Here is a 17457-nt window from a genome sequence, read left to right as displayed (position 1 = left end):
GCAGGTTGTGTGTGCTGATGAGTGCCATAGGATCTGATGCCTCAACTCTTATCATTAATGGTTCATTCTACTCTTTTATCATGAATATTTTCATTTCTGCTACCCTCAATTCTTCATGGTTCATCCATGAGGCCATGGCCATTAATTGCAGATCCCCTAGCTTGGCATTGGGCTCCCACACATTCATGTCTGTGAGGGCCATGTTGTGTAGGTAGAACTCTGCCATCTTAGCTTTATCTTATGAGGTGCTTTGGTCACACAGATCCATGAAGTGCCTGTAATATTGGAAGGGCATTGTGCCTCTTTGTGCCAAAGTTTTTATTTGGAATTGAAGCCATTGATCCTTCAGATAGAAGCCATAAGATTTGGTTGGTGTTCTGCATTGTAATGCCTCCATGGATAAGCTGGCCATGTATGCCAAATGAGTCTATTTCTCCTGCAGCTGCCTCCTTAGTATTTCATTCTCCTTCTCAAGGTGGCTTCTTGTGATGGCTTCTCTGTCTTGAGGAGCACTTAATTCCCTGTCTATTTCCCTAAGTTTGTTTTCCATGTGGCCAATATCCTCAACTCATTTGGATTTGGCAATCTGCATCCACCTATGTGTTCTCACTCTTTCTTTTTCCAATTCGAAAAAAAGTGGAATTGAAAATTTCTGTGGGATTATCTTGCCTCCCTCAAGTATTCTGTAATAGGAGTCAAGATTAGGTTGGGGGTCAAGTTCTTGTAGCTCTTGTGCTTATTCTTTCACCTCTATCTTTCCTCCTATCCTTTCCTCTAGGTTTTGAGTCTCCTGTAGTTTGGACAATGTCTCCTGTAGTACTGTTTCAGCCTCCTGTAGGTCTAGTTTGGGGTCCTGTAGAATTGAATTTCCCTTCCATGTAGAAGATCTTGGAGTCCCCCTTTCATAAGTTATGGGTGTCTTGGAAGGAGATTCTTCCACCTTGGAAGATGGTGAATCTTCAATGGTAATGGGAGTCTTTGAGGAGGGCTAATATTTTCCTGTTTTAATTCTTGTACTCTTCCTTGCCCTGAAATACATGGAGGTTTTTCTTTTCCTCTTCTGCTTTGGCTTGACTGGTGTACTAGTGGCAGTGAGGGCAACTGCTACTTCTCTCTCCAAAGTCTCAGGGGACTCTTCTCCCTTCTCTGCCTTCTCTACCTCCTTTTCTTCCTCTTCTGTCTCTTTTTCCCCCTCCTGCTCTGTCTCTTCAACTTTTCCTTCTATTTCTTTTCTTTCCTCCTTCCTTTCTTGCTTTGCTATGTCACCACTGGCTTCATATTCTCCTCCTCATTGTTCTTCCTCCTCGCTGACAACAGGACTGACATCATAGGTTAATGCCTTGATATCATCCTCAGCTGTCATGTTTCTGAAAACTTCCCATGCTATAGGGAGTGTAAGGGTATGGAGGGCCTCTTCTACTAGGATCTTGATTAGGCCATGGTGAGCTAGCTGTTGTGAATCTCCTTCTTGCACCTTGGTGCTGGATTCAATTAGGGATTGAAGGAGAAAGTAAGGGATACTGAGCTTTTGATGTATTGGGATATCCATGCCATATCTCAAGTCTTGGAGGATTCTGAAATGGTATCGATAAAAAATATTGTACCTCCCCTCACAAGGAATGTATTTGATTATTTGATAGCTAACCTCATCCCAGGGATATGGTATACTAGCCCTCCTGATTCCATTTTTGTCTTCAATAGGGATTTCAATATCTTGGAAAAATTTCTTCTTGGCAACCTCGCCAATTGGTTTATCATCTTTACTCCAAGGTAGCCCAAGAGGAAGGGTAGTGACCCTACTGATGAATTCAGGGGTTATTTCAATGGAGAGGCCTCTAATGGTTACACTTGCATGAGTTCTTGTGTGAGGGACCAGAGAGAGAGCAAATTCTTTGGCAATTTCATCATCAAACCCTCTAAATTTCTCAAAGAAATTCATCCAGTTTTCCCTTGTGAATATGTCCACCACTTGAGGTTGTGTACGGAGCCTAATAGAATTAGTGGGCTCCTTTCTCATAAACCCCCCTGTCATACTACCTGTACTTCATTTGAAAACCAAATATGGAGGTGGAGACAAAGAATTTTGAAAAAAACAGAGAAACATAGGAGACCGTGCTTTTTTTTTAAACAGAAATTCTTTTTATGTATTTCTACCCTCCTAAAGACTTATTTCATCCTCAACTTTAGACGGGAATTCATGAACCCTACCTCTTTAGACTAAAATTTGTGCCAAAAATCGTGTTTTCTCCCTTCAAAATGACTCACTACCCCTCCTATAGAAGCCCATTGTCCCTCCTGTAGATTTCCTGTAGGTGCTCCTGTAGAAAACCTATAGGTCTCCTGTAGAAGATGCTAAGAGTGAAAATATGGAGGAAATCGATGGAGTATGGTGGTTACGAGGCTGTGGGGGCACAAGAAGATTGTTGTGTGGCTAAGTTACGAGGAGAAGCTAAAGAAAAGGTACTTAGAATGCTCGGGGAGGAGTGCTCATTACCCTTTATGGATATTTTCGGTTATGAGTGCTGAGCTGGCAAGGTGTACGTTGCCCATATTCAGACCATTGGTCCCCACCTACATGTTCATCATGGCCCCTCCTCGTAATCATCCCTCATCATTGCATCGAAGTTAACTCTTCCTCCCACTACCTATCCTTGGTATCTTGTGCTTGAGTTGACTGTGCGCACATGCGGGTGACATGTCGGATAGGTGGAGTCAACTAGATGAAGGTGGCCAAGTTAATTGGCCACCCCTCCCTCATTTGATCTCAACCATCTCGTTGCCTTCGTATGAATCCTAATTACACAAATGCAGATAGAGGAGTGATTTAGTTACTTACCTATGATCCGAGTGTATTGGCTATGAGGTGCTGTGACTCTTTCTGCTGCATGCCTTCATTTTCCTTCATGCATCCTGTGTTTGATAGCTAATGTGTGGTTGTGAACTTTTGTAGGTTCTTATTTCACTGGAGCTAAGCTGCATGTGCCTCCTCAACCTTCAGATTTGTTGTCCCTTTCTACTGGTGCTGGACTTCTATGGGATCAGCTGCTACAAGAATCCCTACATGAATTCCTATAGCTGCTTCTCCCCTTGAAACTTCAGATATTTCCCTATACCTGGAGCTCGAGAATGATGCCAAAGGTGGAGTCATGATTTAGGGATAGTAGGTAAGTTTCAGGTGAAGTTGATGGTACCTTTTTCCTCCTTTTTTTTTTTTTCTTTTTTGTTTTTTTTTTTTTCAAAACTGAAAGACTGTTTTTCTGTGTTTTTCTTTGGAAAAGGAAAAAATAATGATGCAGACTTGGAAATGATGGCAAAGAGGTTTGGAAATGGTAAGAGGGATTATAGGTTCCTCATGAAGCTTTTCTTGTCCCTCAAACTGCCTTCTGTAGACATTTTTGGCTCTATGTAATTCCTACAAGAGCCTCCTGTAGAAAACACAGTTTTGGAGAAAGAAGTACAGTGGGGTGAAAGAGATACCAAGAATAATGGAGGAAGGTGTGGAGAAGATGAGTTGGATGCTGGTGTGGCTATCAGGGTCCCCTTGGCACCTTCTCCTGCTCCCTGTAGTCCTCCTGCAAACCTGCAATGTAATAAAAATTCATTTTTTCTTCTTCTTTTGTTTTTTTTTTTTTGTGAAAGCAACTAGGGCGCCTCAGAGAGGTTTTCACCTTAGTTGCCTACCCTGGGCACCTTCAGGGGAGGTTTTCACCCAGGGATCTTATTCTTTTCCTTTTTTTTCTTTTGACACCACTGGGCCGCCTCAGCAGAGGTTTTCAACCCAATGATGGGACTCAAGTGCCTCATGGAGGTTTCACTTGAGTCCTTATTTCTTTATTTTTTTCTTCAGTGAGTGGGTGAAGTGGAAGCTAAGACATGCTCCACTACCATCACTATTTTATTCAAATCTTCAATAAACTCTCACTTGGAGAGGGGTTTCTTGTAGACTTTAAACCGATTTCCATTGACAAGCACGGGGATGGCTTCATCATCAATGGTTTTGATCAGAACTGAGGCATTGTCATTGCATTTCTCCACAGTGTAGGGTCCGAGCCATCTTGTCCTTAGCTTGCCTTTGAAATCCTTGTATCTTGAATCATAGATTAGTGCCCAATATTTCTCTTGGAATTTCTTCTCCCTGATATTTCTGTCATACGATATATTTCTCTGAAGCTGAACTACCTCTGTATGGAGAAGGGCTTGCAATCTGTATTCATCCAAACCATTGAGCTGAAGTAATCTCTCTTTTTGTGCATGGTTGAGGTCTAGGTCCAGCTAAGCTACCATCCTTAAGGTATTGAATTCAAATTCTATGGACAGCAAAGCCTTCTTCCCATAGACCAGTTCATAGGGTGTGAACCTGATGGTGGTCTTCTATGTTGTGTTCTAGGCCCAAGTGGCCTCAACTAATCTGTCCGCCCAATCTTTTCTGTTGCTGCTCACTACCTTGGTTAGGATCCCTTCCAATGCTTTGTTAGTGACCTCCACTTGCCCATTGGCTTGTGGATGGTAAGGGGTGGAAGTCCTGTGCTTGATCTTATGATGTGTGAGCATATCTTCAATCAGGTTGGAAGTGAACTGACTGCCTTGGTCTGTGACCAACTCTCTTGGATAATCAAACTTGTAGAATATGTTTTCCCTCAAAAACTTAGCTACTTTTTCCTTTGTCGCTGCTTTGATTGCTTTTGTCTCTGCCCACTTTGTCAGGTAGTCGGTGCACACAATGATGTACTGCTTCTGCTTTGAAGGGGGGTTGATAGGCCCCACAAAGTCCATGCCCCACTTCTCAAATGGCTCAAAAGTCACTTGAGGTTGCATGGGAATTTCATCCTTTGGAGTGGGTTTCCCCATCCTCTGACACTGATCACACTGACTCATATATCTCCTCACATCCTGATGAAGAGTGGGCCAGTAGTAGCCTACTTGCAATATCTTGAAGGCTGTTCTTTTCGTTGCAAAATGACCTCCACAAGGCCCATCATAACAGGTTAGGAGGATGTCAAAGACTTCCTCCTCCCTGACACACCTTCTCAAGATCTGATCTGGGCCAAGTTTGAAGAGATTACCTCCAATCCAGGTGAAAGGGGTGGTTTTCCTTACTATCTTTCTCTTATCTTTTGAGGATAGGTGTGGTGGGAACTGTGTTGAAACCAAGTAGTTTGCTATATCAGAAAACCATGGAGAGAGAACTGAGATAGCAAATAGGTGTTCATCAACATGTGGTCATCCACCATTCCTTCTTCACCTACTGGCAAATTTACTCTAGACAAAAATTCAACAACAACATTCTCTTTACCAAGCTTATCAACAATGGTCAGATCAGACTGTTGTAGTAAGAGCAACCATCTAATAATGCGAGCATTTACATCTGGTTTGTTCATTAAATATCTAATTGTAGTATGATCAGTGTGCACAAAGGTTCGATAGTCTATGATATAATGTCTGAATTTGTTTAAGGAATGCACAATAGCTAGGAGTTCCTTCTCGGTCACTGTATATTTTAACTCTGCCTTTGACAAGTTTTTGCTTATCAAGTATATGGCATAAGGTAAATTTTCATCAATTTGTCATAAGGCTGCTCCTATTGCTTTGTTCGAGGCATCTATGTGAATGTGAAAGGGTAGGGCCCAGTTTGGGCCTCTGAGAATTGGGGTAGTCACTAGCTTGCTCTTCAAGGTATCTAGGGCTTCTTGACAGTTTTCTGACCATATGAACTCAACATCTTTGCCTAGAAGGAAAAATAAAGAAGAGGCTATCTTGCTAAAGTCTTTAATGAATCTCTTGTAATATCCAGCTAAGCCTGGGAAGCTTCTGACATCTCTCACCTTTGAGGAGGTGGGACCCTTTGGATGATGGCAATTTTGTTGGGGTCCACCTACAGTCCTTGTTGAGATATTAAATGACCTAGCACGTTCCCTTCACTCATCAAAAATTCACATTTTTCTGGACTGAGAGACAGGTTCATCTCAATACACTTATCTAGAACTTTTCCTAGGTTGGATAAAGCTTCCTAAAAGTCAAAGCCATAAGGAGTAAAATCATCCATGTATATTTCTACTGCATCATGAACCAGTTCAGAAAATATACTCAATACTGCTCTTTGGAAAGTGGCTAGAGCATTGCATAAACCAAAAGGAAGGACCCAGTATGCAAAGGTACCCCAAGGACAAGTGAAAGTGGTCTTATCTTGGTCTTCTAGGCTGATTTGAATCTAATTGTATCCACTAAACCCATCTAGGAAAGAGAAAAACTTTTTCCCTGCCAAACCATCTAACACTTGATCTATGAAAGGTAAAGGAAAATAGACCTTTTTAGTGGCTTTTTTCAATTCCCGATAGTCGACACAGATTGTCCACTTACCATTTTTCTTTGGCACTATCACCAAAGGAGAGACCCATTCACTGTAAGGGATGGGATAGTTGTATATTGCATCGAGCAATTTCTACAGTTCTTCCTTAACAATATCTTTAAGCGTTGGATTCATCCTCCTTTGAGGCTACCTGACTAGCTTACAATCTTCCTTGATGTATATATGATGAGTACATACTGAAGGGTTCACTCCCTTCATCTCCTTATAACTCCAGGCGAAGGCATCTAGATGTTTTCTCGATAGGCTGCATAGCTCCTTCTCCTGGGAAGTAGATAGGGATGGATTGATTTTCAATGTTCTTTCTGGGCCGAACACTATATTTTTTACATGGGGAGAAGTAGATTCGGCCACACAGAGATTAGTTAAGGGGTTGTTTTTGGTTTCTCTTACTATGTCTTCTAATGGTGACACACTAGGAGGTGGATTCTAAATCAAAGTTTCAATCATATCATCCTCATCTTGCGGTTTCCACCCATGGCGATTTCTAGTGCACAAAGTGGTGGAGAATAAACTTCATCCTCATCTTCCTCTCCAACCATAGAGGTAGATCATGTTCTAGCAAGGGTTGGGTAGGAGGATATAGGGTTAACTGCTTGGACATGTGCCCATTCTTTATGGTCATGTTCCCAGCTTAGCAGCTGATGTAGGCATTGGCTGTAGCCAAGAAGGGTCTTCCCAGAATGAGAGGATACCCAGTGAGCTTTTCCTTTGGTTGGAGAACTAAGAAATCAACAAGGTACTCCCAAGAATCAATGGAGACCATCACATCTTCCATGATCTTATCAGGGGTCACTGTGGAGCAGTCTGCCAGTTGTAGTACTATCGTGGTCTTCCTCAAGGAGCCTTGGAGGTTAAGTTTGAGCATTGTGTCCTTTGTCATCACATTAATGGCAGCTCCCAGATCAATCAAGGTATGTGGGATCATTGTGCCATTGATGTGGACATCAACTACTGGGCTTCTAGGGTCCAGATATTTTGGACAGATTGTCTGCCCCAACATCAGGTCGGATAGTTGTCCTATGAAATTGATGGTTGGGGCATCCCTCTTGCGCCTTCCTAGATGCCTAAAGCACTTCTCTTTGATCAACCTATTGTAGATAGGCACATCTTTTATGGCTTGGAGAAGTGGTATATTTACACATAAATGTTTCAATTCTCCCAGGAGTTCAATTACTTCTGGGGTAGGCTGGATTGTCATGGATAGTCTCTCAAGAAAGGGTGGAGTTGCTTTAGGTTCGCTTTCCTCTTTATCTTCCTCAACCCCCTTGGGTGGAGGCCGGCTATCTGGGAGAACTTTCCCGGATCGCAAGTTAATTTCTTGAATCTCCACAGCATAAGTTGGGCATGATGGTTCCCCACTATACACTTGTTGAGCCTGTCTGTTGTTCGGGTTTGGATTTGGTTGGGCAGGAATTTGGGGTTGACTTGGTGGAGCAGAAGGTAACGGTTGTGGTTGGGCAGGTGGTGGAGGCAAAAGAGCGGGAAGAGAGTTGTATTGGGGCCTCCACCCCTGATGAGATGCATTCCATTAAGCTTGCGGCTGAGCATAGGATTAAAATGAATGGGTGGCTGGTTGGGCATGATATTGAGATGGGAAAGACCAAGGAGGAGGTGTGGACCAGGAGGGATGGGCAGGGGGCCCCCAAGAAGGTATATAGGTTACTTGGTTGGGGTTATAGTATGCCTGAGATGTCCCTTGCATCCCCTACTAGTATGGTCTAGGTCCATGTGGTCTCCTTTGGTTTATGTAATAGATCTGTTCAATGACTCCTTCAGCCCCTTGGTATACAACTTTAAGTCTGGGCAAGGAAGGGCACTTATCTGTAGCATGATCATCTTCACAGACTGAACAAAACTCTATAGAGTTCAATGGGCATTCACTCCTAGGATGCCTCCTGGTGCATCTAGGGCAAAAAATGGCCAAAGCCCTCTCGGCTTCCTCTTGTTTACTTTTGATATGTAAGGTATCCATTTGCATGGCAAGAGTTTGCAACAACTCACTCTTGAAGTCTTCCAGCATCTTTCCAATTTCACCTTTAATGGATGAAATGGAAGAAGAGGTACTCGCTATGGGTTGACTCCCCCTACCTTTCTTTCTGGTTGCCCTAGAATGGTTTCTAAAAATAGTCTTTATGTCCTCATAGGATAGTTGGTAGATGTCTCCCTCAGCCAGTAGATGGAGGGTGTCTAAAAGGTCTTCCTGAATTCCCCTGAGCAGGACCAACTTCAGAGACTCAAGGTCAAGTGTACACCTGGCCCTTTTGTAACTAAGCTAGAACCTCTCTTCATAGTCTTCTAGGGACTCATCACTTTGTTACACAAAATATTGTCACCATGACTTTCTGCAGTCAGTGTGAGTCTATCACCACTCATACTATCCTCCTTTATAAGTCCCAAACCTCAGCTCTCCATGTCAAGCTTTAAAAATGAGAGAAAGTCTTTGAAAATCTATAAAACTCTGGTTCTGCACTTTCTCTTACCATTACCTGTTGTCCCGCACCCCTTGGTCATGTTACCTGTGGACTTGCCCGCTCTGTCTCTAAAGGAGTGGATGTGGACCCCTGTGAAAGTGAAAAAGGCGCATGTTTAATCTTAAAAACTCACCTTGGGTTAATTCTGGACGCTTCTAGAAGGAATCTTGACGTGGTTGGTTCGCTCCTAGGTGGTTCATGCATCCCATAACTAAAGGAGCTAACCCCTTGATGAGAGGAGATTATCCCTTTGAAGGAGGACTTATCCCTTTGAAGGTGGACCTAGTAACTTCCCTCCTCTGCACTATAAATTGAGGCATTGGGCTGGTTGCTAGGGAGGTTGAAAAGCTGAACATTTTTTAGGGTAAATGCTGTTGGAATTGAGACTTCCTAGTTAAGCTTGAGAGGAGAGATTACATACCTTTTGGCTTCTTTTGGAAGAGAGTGAAACTTGTCAAAGTAGAGGAGATTCTTGCTGGACCCTGGGAGGAGCTTGTATAACATCAAGGTGCCAAGGTTGTAAAGTTCTTCTTTGATTAAAGTTAATACAATCGGATTCATTTTTCTCAATAAATTGTCTTCTATGATTTATTTCATGAATTCCTTGATCATCATGATAAATATGGTTTATTATATTAGCTATGCAGGTTTTATTTGATATGTGTGCCTATTTGTGTTTGCAGATTCTTTAAAAGGGAGCTCATTTGGACAAACAGAGAGTGGCTTCCACAAACTAGCACTGGACTCGAGGTAGGCCTAAAACATCTATTAGCCTTTATTTATAAATCGCATATTTAGAGAAAGATAGAATTTGTTTGGTTTGCTTGTCGCTAGATATCCATAGATACTAGGGAGATCGGTCTTTTTTGCAAGAATGATTTATCCGTCCGACAAAATGGCGAATCCACTGGGGACTTGAATTTTTGGTTTTTTCCTTTGCTTTTACTTTGATTTGAGAAATTGTTTCTCTGTTTCTGGTTTTTGCTTGCTATGTGGGATTGGGTAGGTTTTTAGATTTTGAATTGTTTTTGTTTTTTCACGTTTTTGAGAGTGGACCGCACCTACTGTTTGTAACACAGTGCGGACATACCCGCACTGTTTTTTTACTACACAATGCTGTACCGCACCTGGTTATACCGGGGGACTGCGGACCCTATCAAATTTTTGAAAAACTAAAATCTTTTCATCTAGTTAATCCTAGGATTCGTTTATATGTTTCAGCCTCTGCCCAGATCTGCACGTGTCTTGTCAGAAACTTTTCGTAGGTTAATTCCATTGGCATTTAGGTTTTAGGTGAATTTCTAGAATTTTTGTGTGCCTGGCTTGATTTCGTTTGGTCTTTGTAGTAACTTAGAGCTTAGAAGCCTTAGAAACCTCAGATCACCCTGGTTTTTGCTGGTTTTCTTATGAGTCTGACCGATTTGTAAAATCTGCCTTTGGTGAGGAATACATCTCATTTTTCTCTTTGCGAAGCTTCGAAAGAACTTGTTTTGAAAGTTTTGGATTTCATTTTTAAAAAAGAAAACAAAAGCTGGTTGTTTTTTGATTAATTTGTTATTCTGAACAAGTTAGTCCTTAGTTTGCTAATAACTAAGTAAAACATCCTTGAAAAGAAATTTTGTAAGCTTTTACTTCAATTAGTTTTTTAGAATTTATAGATCTCAAGATTAGATTTTTTTAATAGTTTTGAGTGTTTTATAAAAAAAATCTCTTTTGGAAAGGATTTGTTTTTGTAGTTTTTGATTGTTGAAAAAGAAAAGGATTTTTTCATAAGCATAATCAGTAGTCTCGTTTTTGAGTTTATTGAAAAAGACAAAAAAGTTCTTCTTTTCATTTGTTTGTTAAGAAAAGATTTGTTTTTTAAGAATTTGCATTCTCAACTCTTTCTTTAGCTAGAAATTCATTGAAGAAAAAGGATTGTTTATCATCTTAGGTGCATTTTTAGTATTTTGGAGTCGAGTCTTCACACCATAAAGTTTCATCTCCGCACCTTTTGACTTAAAAAACAACCATAAAAAATGACGCTTAAAGTAAAATCTATCTAGCAATCTTTTTATTTCTAGGGCTCTATATCACCAACATAGCTTAGGCTAGTATCTTGGAGTAGGGAGTAATTAACTCTCAAAGATAGTAAAAACAAACAAGTAGCTGTATCTTGCGGTAGAAAATAAATTCCAATTGTTACATCTATGCTCTGGGAAACTCCTCTTAAAGGAGTCAAGCACGAGATCGTATCCGAACCAGTGGGGTAATCAATCCTTCCTCATTGGGAATGATAGAAGATATACACGTATTAAAATAGTAAACCTCAGATTAACCATTGTCGAGGAGCCTAGGGTCACTTGTTTGTAAACCTTGGATTATGTCAAGGAACCTTCAAGGGGATTGAGCTTGCTACTCTTCCCTTGCGTGTGTATCGGATCACAGACTGTTCCCCCAGGTATATTTGTTTACGTTGGTAACCATAGTGACCATAATCTATAGGATTCTTTCCTAAGGTGATGGTGGAGGGAAGATCCCACTGTACTTGGAGCAAATGTCGACTAGACTCACTTGGATTTTCTAGGGGGTTCTCTTCACTCGAGACGTTTAGTGGAGAAACTTGTGCTAGTCTATTCATTAAGCAGGTTGTTAGGGTAACTGTTCCAACTACCATTTCTGTATTGAATTCTGTGATGTGGGATTTCATCACCAACTATTGTTTTCGGTACGGAATGTTACTGTTTGTGTGTGGTTTGACCTCCTAGATTCTTTAGGCGTGTGATTCAAAATTGTTTGGTTCTTTAGAGACTTTAGGTGGTTTTCATTGAGATTTTTATTTGTTTACGTGTGAAGTAATTAAATTTTTTAATCATGGCTGAATTACCGAGGCAGTCCCGTAGACTTCGTGGCCAACCTCCTGAGTTTTCACCAAGCCAGCTTGAAGGGCTACAAGCCCTTGTAACTCCTAGTGACAGTAGAGTTGGGTCACCTAAAGAAGGAGAGTCTTCTTTAGTTGTACATCCTGATTATCAAGTTCAAGCACCAGAGTATATTATTGAACCTGTTTCATTTTCCGAAGTTACTGGTAGTTTTTCTTCTACTAGTGAATTAGCCGAGGAACCTAAAATTTCTGAACCTGAAATTGAACCTGCTGCTACTCCATCATCAGGATTTGCCTCTCCAACTTCCAGTGGTCCCGGTTCACCCAGGGTAGAAAGGGTCATTACCCAAAATCTTCCTTCTTGACTTATTGCCATTGAAGAACTTGTTACTCCGGAAGAAGGTATATCCATCCCTGAAAATCAACCAAATATAGAACTTAGGGAGCGTGAATCGATCTTCTACATTCCACCTAGGAGGGACGCTTGGTATCTTTCATTGACCAATTTTTTGGAAAACTCGGGACTAAGTTTTTTACCACCTCGTATTCCTTATCATCCAACACCTAGAGGTTATTATCCTCCTTTGGATATGTCGAGACAATCATCCATGTTTTCTCAATCTCCAGAAACATTTTTATATGGTGGTCCTTCTATTCCCTCTGGGTATCAGTCACTTATTGGTACTTTTTCAGGAGCATCTCCTCAACCTGTTGAACAAGGGTTATTAACTGGTAATAACGGAACTAAGTCGTTGAGTGTAGAAGATATTATTATGATGTCAGGTACTATTCCAAATCCACAACCTCAAGGTAGTTAGTTACTGCCTGGGAGGCAACCTCAAGGTCCTCAATTATCGCCTGGGGGGTAACCTCAAGGTACCTAATTACCGTCTGGGGGGAAACCTCAAGGACAATACATACCTTTGGGAAAGTACATTCCTTAAGGTCAACCCCAGACTCAGTACGTACCTCAAGGTCAACCCTAGTATCAATATGTACCTCAAGGTCAACCTCAGTATCAGTACGTGCCTCAAAGTTATCAACCTCAAGGTCAGTACCCAACCCAAGGTTTCCAACCACCTTCAGGTCAACCATTTGTCCAAGGAGCTAGAAATGTACCTTTGAACTATCAACCCTAACCTCAACCCGGTTATGGTCCTCAATATGCTCAACCTTCTATGGATCCATACCCCGGAATGAATATAGTGTGGGATCCATCTCAATCCCAACAGATCTTGCAATCGAATGTGCAGTTGTCATCTCAATCTGGACAACCCTTGGTTTCTGGTTCAACCCAGCAACTTGTCTAGCCTACTATTCAAACTTCTGCACCTTCTGTAGTTTCTCAGCCTGGGCCTAGTTCACCTCGAACTCCGCCTAAAACGACTGCGGCAACTGCTGCAACATCTATTCCATCTACCCCACCTACTTCTGGAGTATCGACAGCTCCGGTTTCTACTGTTCCTGCATAAATTCCTCAAGCATCTTTACCTCAGTCTGGACCCACAATTCAGACTTTGGTTCAAATGCCTATAGGACAACCTGGTCCAAGTACAGTTGTCACAAGTCAACCTCAATTTACTTATAAACTGTACCAGGGACAGTACCAATTCGGTCCTGCTGTGCAGAACCCAATCTATCAGTATCAACCATACCCTAGATATACTTATCAGCAACCTCAACAACCCCAGTACGGTCCGGCTAATCCTGGTTTTCCAGGAGGATATAATATCCCAAATGCAATTCCAATTCCTAGTTATCCTGGATATCCTCCTCCTGGGGCTGGTCTCATGACCCAGGGTTTTCGAGACCCTAATCGTGAGTTACTATTCATTGCAACTTTGGACTTGCCTGACTTGTCGCGCCTTACAAATGATCCGATTAATTATCTTCCGTTTTGGCCGCCAATGCCGAATAAGTTGCCCAGTGACATCCCAAAGTTTGAAGGTAAATCAGGAGAGGATCCATCGAACCATGTGATGACTTATCACCTCTGGTATGCATCTAACTCCATTTCAAATGATTCAATTTGTTTACGTCTTTTTCAACGCACTCTAATTGGTCTTGCGGCCAAGTGGTATATTGAGTTACCGTGAGCCTCTTTATATAATTTTAGTCATCTAGCTACTTCATTCTTAACTCATTTTCAGTTTCCTGTCAGATATGACAATGGCACAGAATTATTGACGTCATTAAAACAGTCAACGTCCACTTATATTTCAGATCACATTCATGAATGGAGACATCGACGACGTTTAGTGACAATTTTTATTCCAAATCAAATCTTAGCAGAATGGTTTGTCAAATCATTATTACCTAAAATCATTGAGGATGTAGCTAAGGCAGGAGTCGTTACTGAAGAGAAAGTAATTGCTCAAGCTTAGTACCTTGACCTCGTTTATACGCAGTCGGGTACCTTACATGAGAAAATCCCTGACCTTCCTAAACAAAATCAAATAACTGCAACTCCTTCAGGGTCTCATGCCATTGATGGTATGATTGGTACAGTTAATACTAAAAGTAAGAAGAAATCTTCCAAGAATTCTTCTCCTATCATAACTTTACCTGATTCCCCGACAGGAGACTCTTCCGTGGAAATTTCTGCCGATATTCATGTTGTAGAGTCATCTGCAACCAAATCAAAATCCGGTGGTAAAAAGAAGGGGAAGAAGAAAAATAAATCAGATAAAAATTTGAAAGAGAAACTAGAAAAAACGGAATCTACTGATGAGAAACGGAAACCTCGTTATCCTTGTCTCATTTGTGATGAAGAGAATTTTACAAGAGTGTGCCCTCATCGCGCTGAGGTTGCGAAAATTGTCAAAGGTTCTCAAACGCCTGCTGTTTTGAAGGATCCTTTTCCTAGTCAAGATAGTAAGATGATAGGATCTTCCTCAAATGCCTCAGAAGAACCCATAATGATGATGTCCCATGTTAGGATGGTGACATGATCGCAAGATTATGGAAGTAAAAATCTTGTTGGTGGTAAGGAAGCAGAATCTTCTAATTCGAACCCATCAACCTCAACTCCTGGTTCTGATCCACTATAGATCAAGAAACCTAACCCAGACTTAGTAATCAAACTGCCCGCTAAGGGTATACTTCGAAAGTCAGCTTTCAATCCACATGCGAGAGCTGCTCAGAACTATAACATTATTGAAGATCTAGCTATTTCACCTTCAGCAATGTCGGTTTTGGAAGTGCTGCAATCATGTCCAGCACAACGTAAATTGCTATTGTCGGCTATAGGAGCTATTGATATTCAGGACTCGAACCTTATAAATTTCAATTAGAAAATAGTACACCTCGCTTACCTCATCAAATGGCTTTCCAGATTCCAGTGTTAGTCAAAAACAGACCTTGCTATAGGACTGTAATTGATGAGGGAGCTTCAACGTGTATTATGTCGATCCAGTGTTGGAGATCGCTTGGTTCTCCTACACTTAATCAATCCCCGACAATTCTAAAGGCTTTGGATGGCCATGGGTTCCATCCTTTTGGCATTCTACAGGATTTACCTATAGGGGTTGAAGGCAAAACTGTTAATCTAGATGTGGAGGTGGTTGATGCCCCTCTAGATTACAACCTTCTCTTGGGTCGTAGTTGGTCTTACGCTATGACTATTGTTGTTTCATTGGTCTTTCGGCTCATAAAGTTACCTCATAATGGAAAGATCGTAACTATAGACCAACTAACTTACTTTTCATCCGGCCCAACCTCTTCTGAAAGTATCCAAAATGTCGGCAAAACAACTATCCCTTATAAGGATGTAGGAGTAGAACTAGTTAAAGATTCTGGTTTACTAGGAACTTTTTCCTTTCCTCCTCTTAACGTATCGCCTTCTACTGCAGCCATTCATATGATTTCATCAGACACTATTGTTTATGATGATCTTTGGATCGTCCCTTCCGAATCTAAGATGGATTCATTTGGTGATGCTATGCCTTTGAGTCCCTATGAAGTTGCGTATCAGGCCGTACAGTCATTTTCGGACTCTTCTTCAACCGAAATTGACTTAATGAATGTGGTCCGTGAAGAATCACTTTCAATATCAAACTCAGGTTCAACAACTTTTTCCGAACTTGTTCACACTGATGAGCAGATTCGTGAAATTTTGTCTGTTGATGATTTACCATGGGAAGATCTTCATCATAGATCTTCGTTTTTACCTGAGATTGATCATTTTGAAAATGATTTTTCATCTATTTTTACAACTGATTATGTCAAGGAACCTCAGAATCCATTGAAAAATCCTGATTCTGAGTTAAATTTGGGAAATATTTCTCGAACAATTCCTATTGACATTTCAGTTAAACCTGGAATTGTTGAAAACATTCATATAGGTGCCTCTTGTACGGAAGATGAAATTCAAACATATAAGGCCCTATTTTAAGAATTACGCGACGTGTTTGCCTGGTCATATGAGGAAATTCCAAGAATTGATCTAGCAATTGTTGTTCATGAAATCAAAACTTACCCAGATGCTAAACCTGTCCAGCAACATTTGCGTCAGATTCACCCGCGAAAAGTTGCTACTATTAAAGCAGAAGTTGAGAAATTACTTAAAGCAGGTTTCATTTATCCAATTCCCTTAACGGATTGGGTATCGAATATTTTTCCTGTTAATAAAAAGCAAGGAACAATAAGAATATGTATCGATTATAGGGACATTAATCGAGCCTGTCCAAAAGATAATTATCCAACTCCCTATATCGATCAAATAATTGATGATTGTGCCGGCAGTGAAACATTCTCCTTTATGGATGGTTTTTCCGGTTATAATCAAATCAATATTCTACCTTTTGGGCTTAAGAATGCAACGGCTTTCATTTGTCCATGGGGAACGTTTGCTTATTGCAAATTACCTTTTTGGCTTAAGAACGCTGGTGAAACTTTTCAAAGGGCCATGTCTTACGCGTTTCATGACATCAAGCACATTGTGCAACCCTATCTCGATGATTTACCTGCTCATTCATTACATAGAGCCGATCATCTCATTCATCTACGAGCAATCTTTATGAGATGTAGGCATTATCGAATTAGGTTGAATCCACATAAGTGTGTTTTCTGTATAGAAACGGGTCGGTTACTGGGATTTGTTGTTTCCAAAGCCCGCATTCGTGTCAATCCCTTGAAGGTTGACGCTATTGTCAAATTGCCTCCTCCTTCAACTCTTCGCCAACTCCAAAGTTTGCAAGGGAAAGTAAACTTTTTACATCGATTCATTCCTAACTACGTCGAGATAACAAAGGGTTTTACTAGGTTGTTGAAACAGAATACTCCATTCTTTTGGGATGAGATAGCTGACAAATCTTTTGATGCACTAAAACATGCGTTGACCCATGCACCGTTATTGCATCCTCCCAACTACAACTAGGACTACTTCTTATATATTTCCGCCACTCATTCCACCATTGGAATGGTGTTAGTTCAGGAAGATGAATTCGGTAGTGAACATGTGATTTATTACCTTAGTTGAACCTTAAATCCGACTGAGCTAAAATATTCACATGTGGAGAAATTGGCCCTGGCAGATGTTCAAGCTGTCTAACGATTTCGTCATTACATTTTACTACGCAAAACTACTATAATTTCCGATTGCAACCCTATGATCTATATTTTGAAAAAACAATTTCTAGACGGCAAGTATTCCAAATGGATTGTAATCCTGCAGGAATTTGACTTGGAGTTTCAAAAATCTAAGTCAAAGAAATCTTTAGTTTTTGCGGAGTTGATGTGTGACTTTTTGCGTGCTA

Source organism: Pinus tabuliformis, chromosome Q, assembly GCF_031772625.1.
Source record: "Pinus tabuliformis cultivar Carrire ecotype Pingquan chromosome Q, CPIR1, whole genome shotgun sequence".
Lineage (NCBI taxonomy): Eukaryota > Viridiplantae > Streptophyta > Pinopsida > Pinales > Pinaceae > Pinus > Pinus tabuliformis.
Note: the sequence above shows the minus strand (reverse complement) of the source record.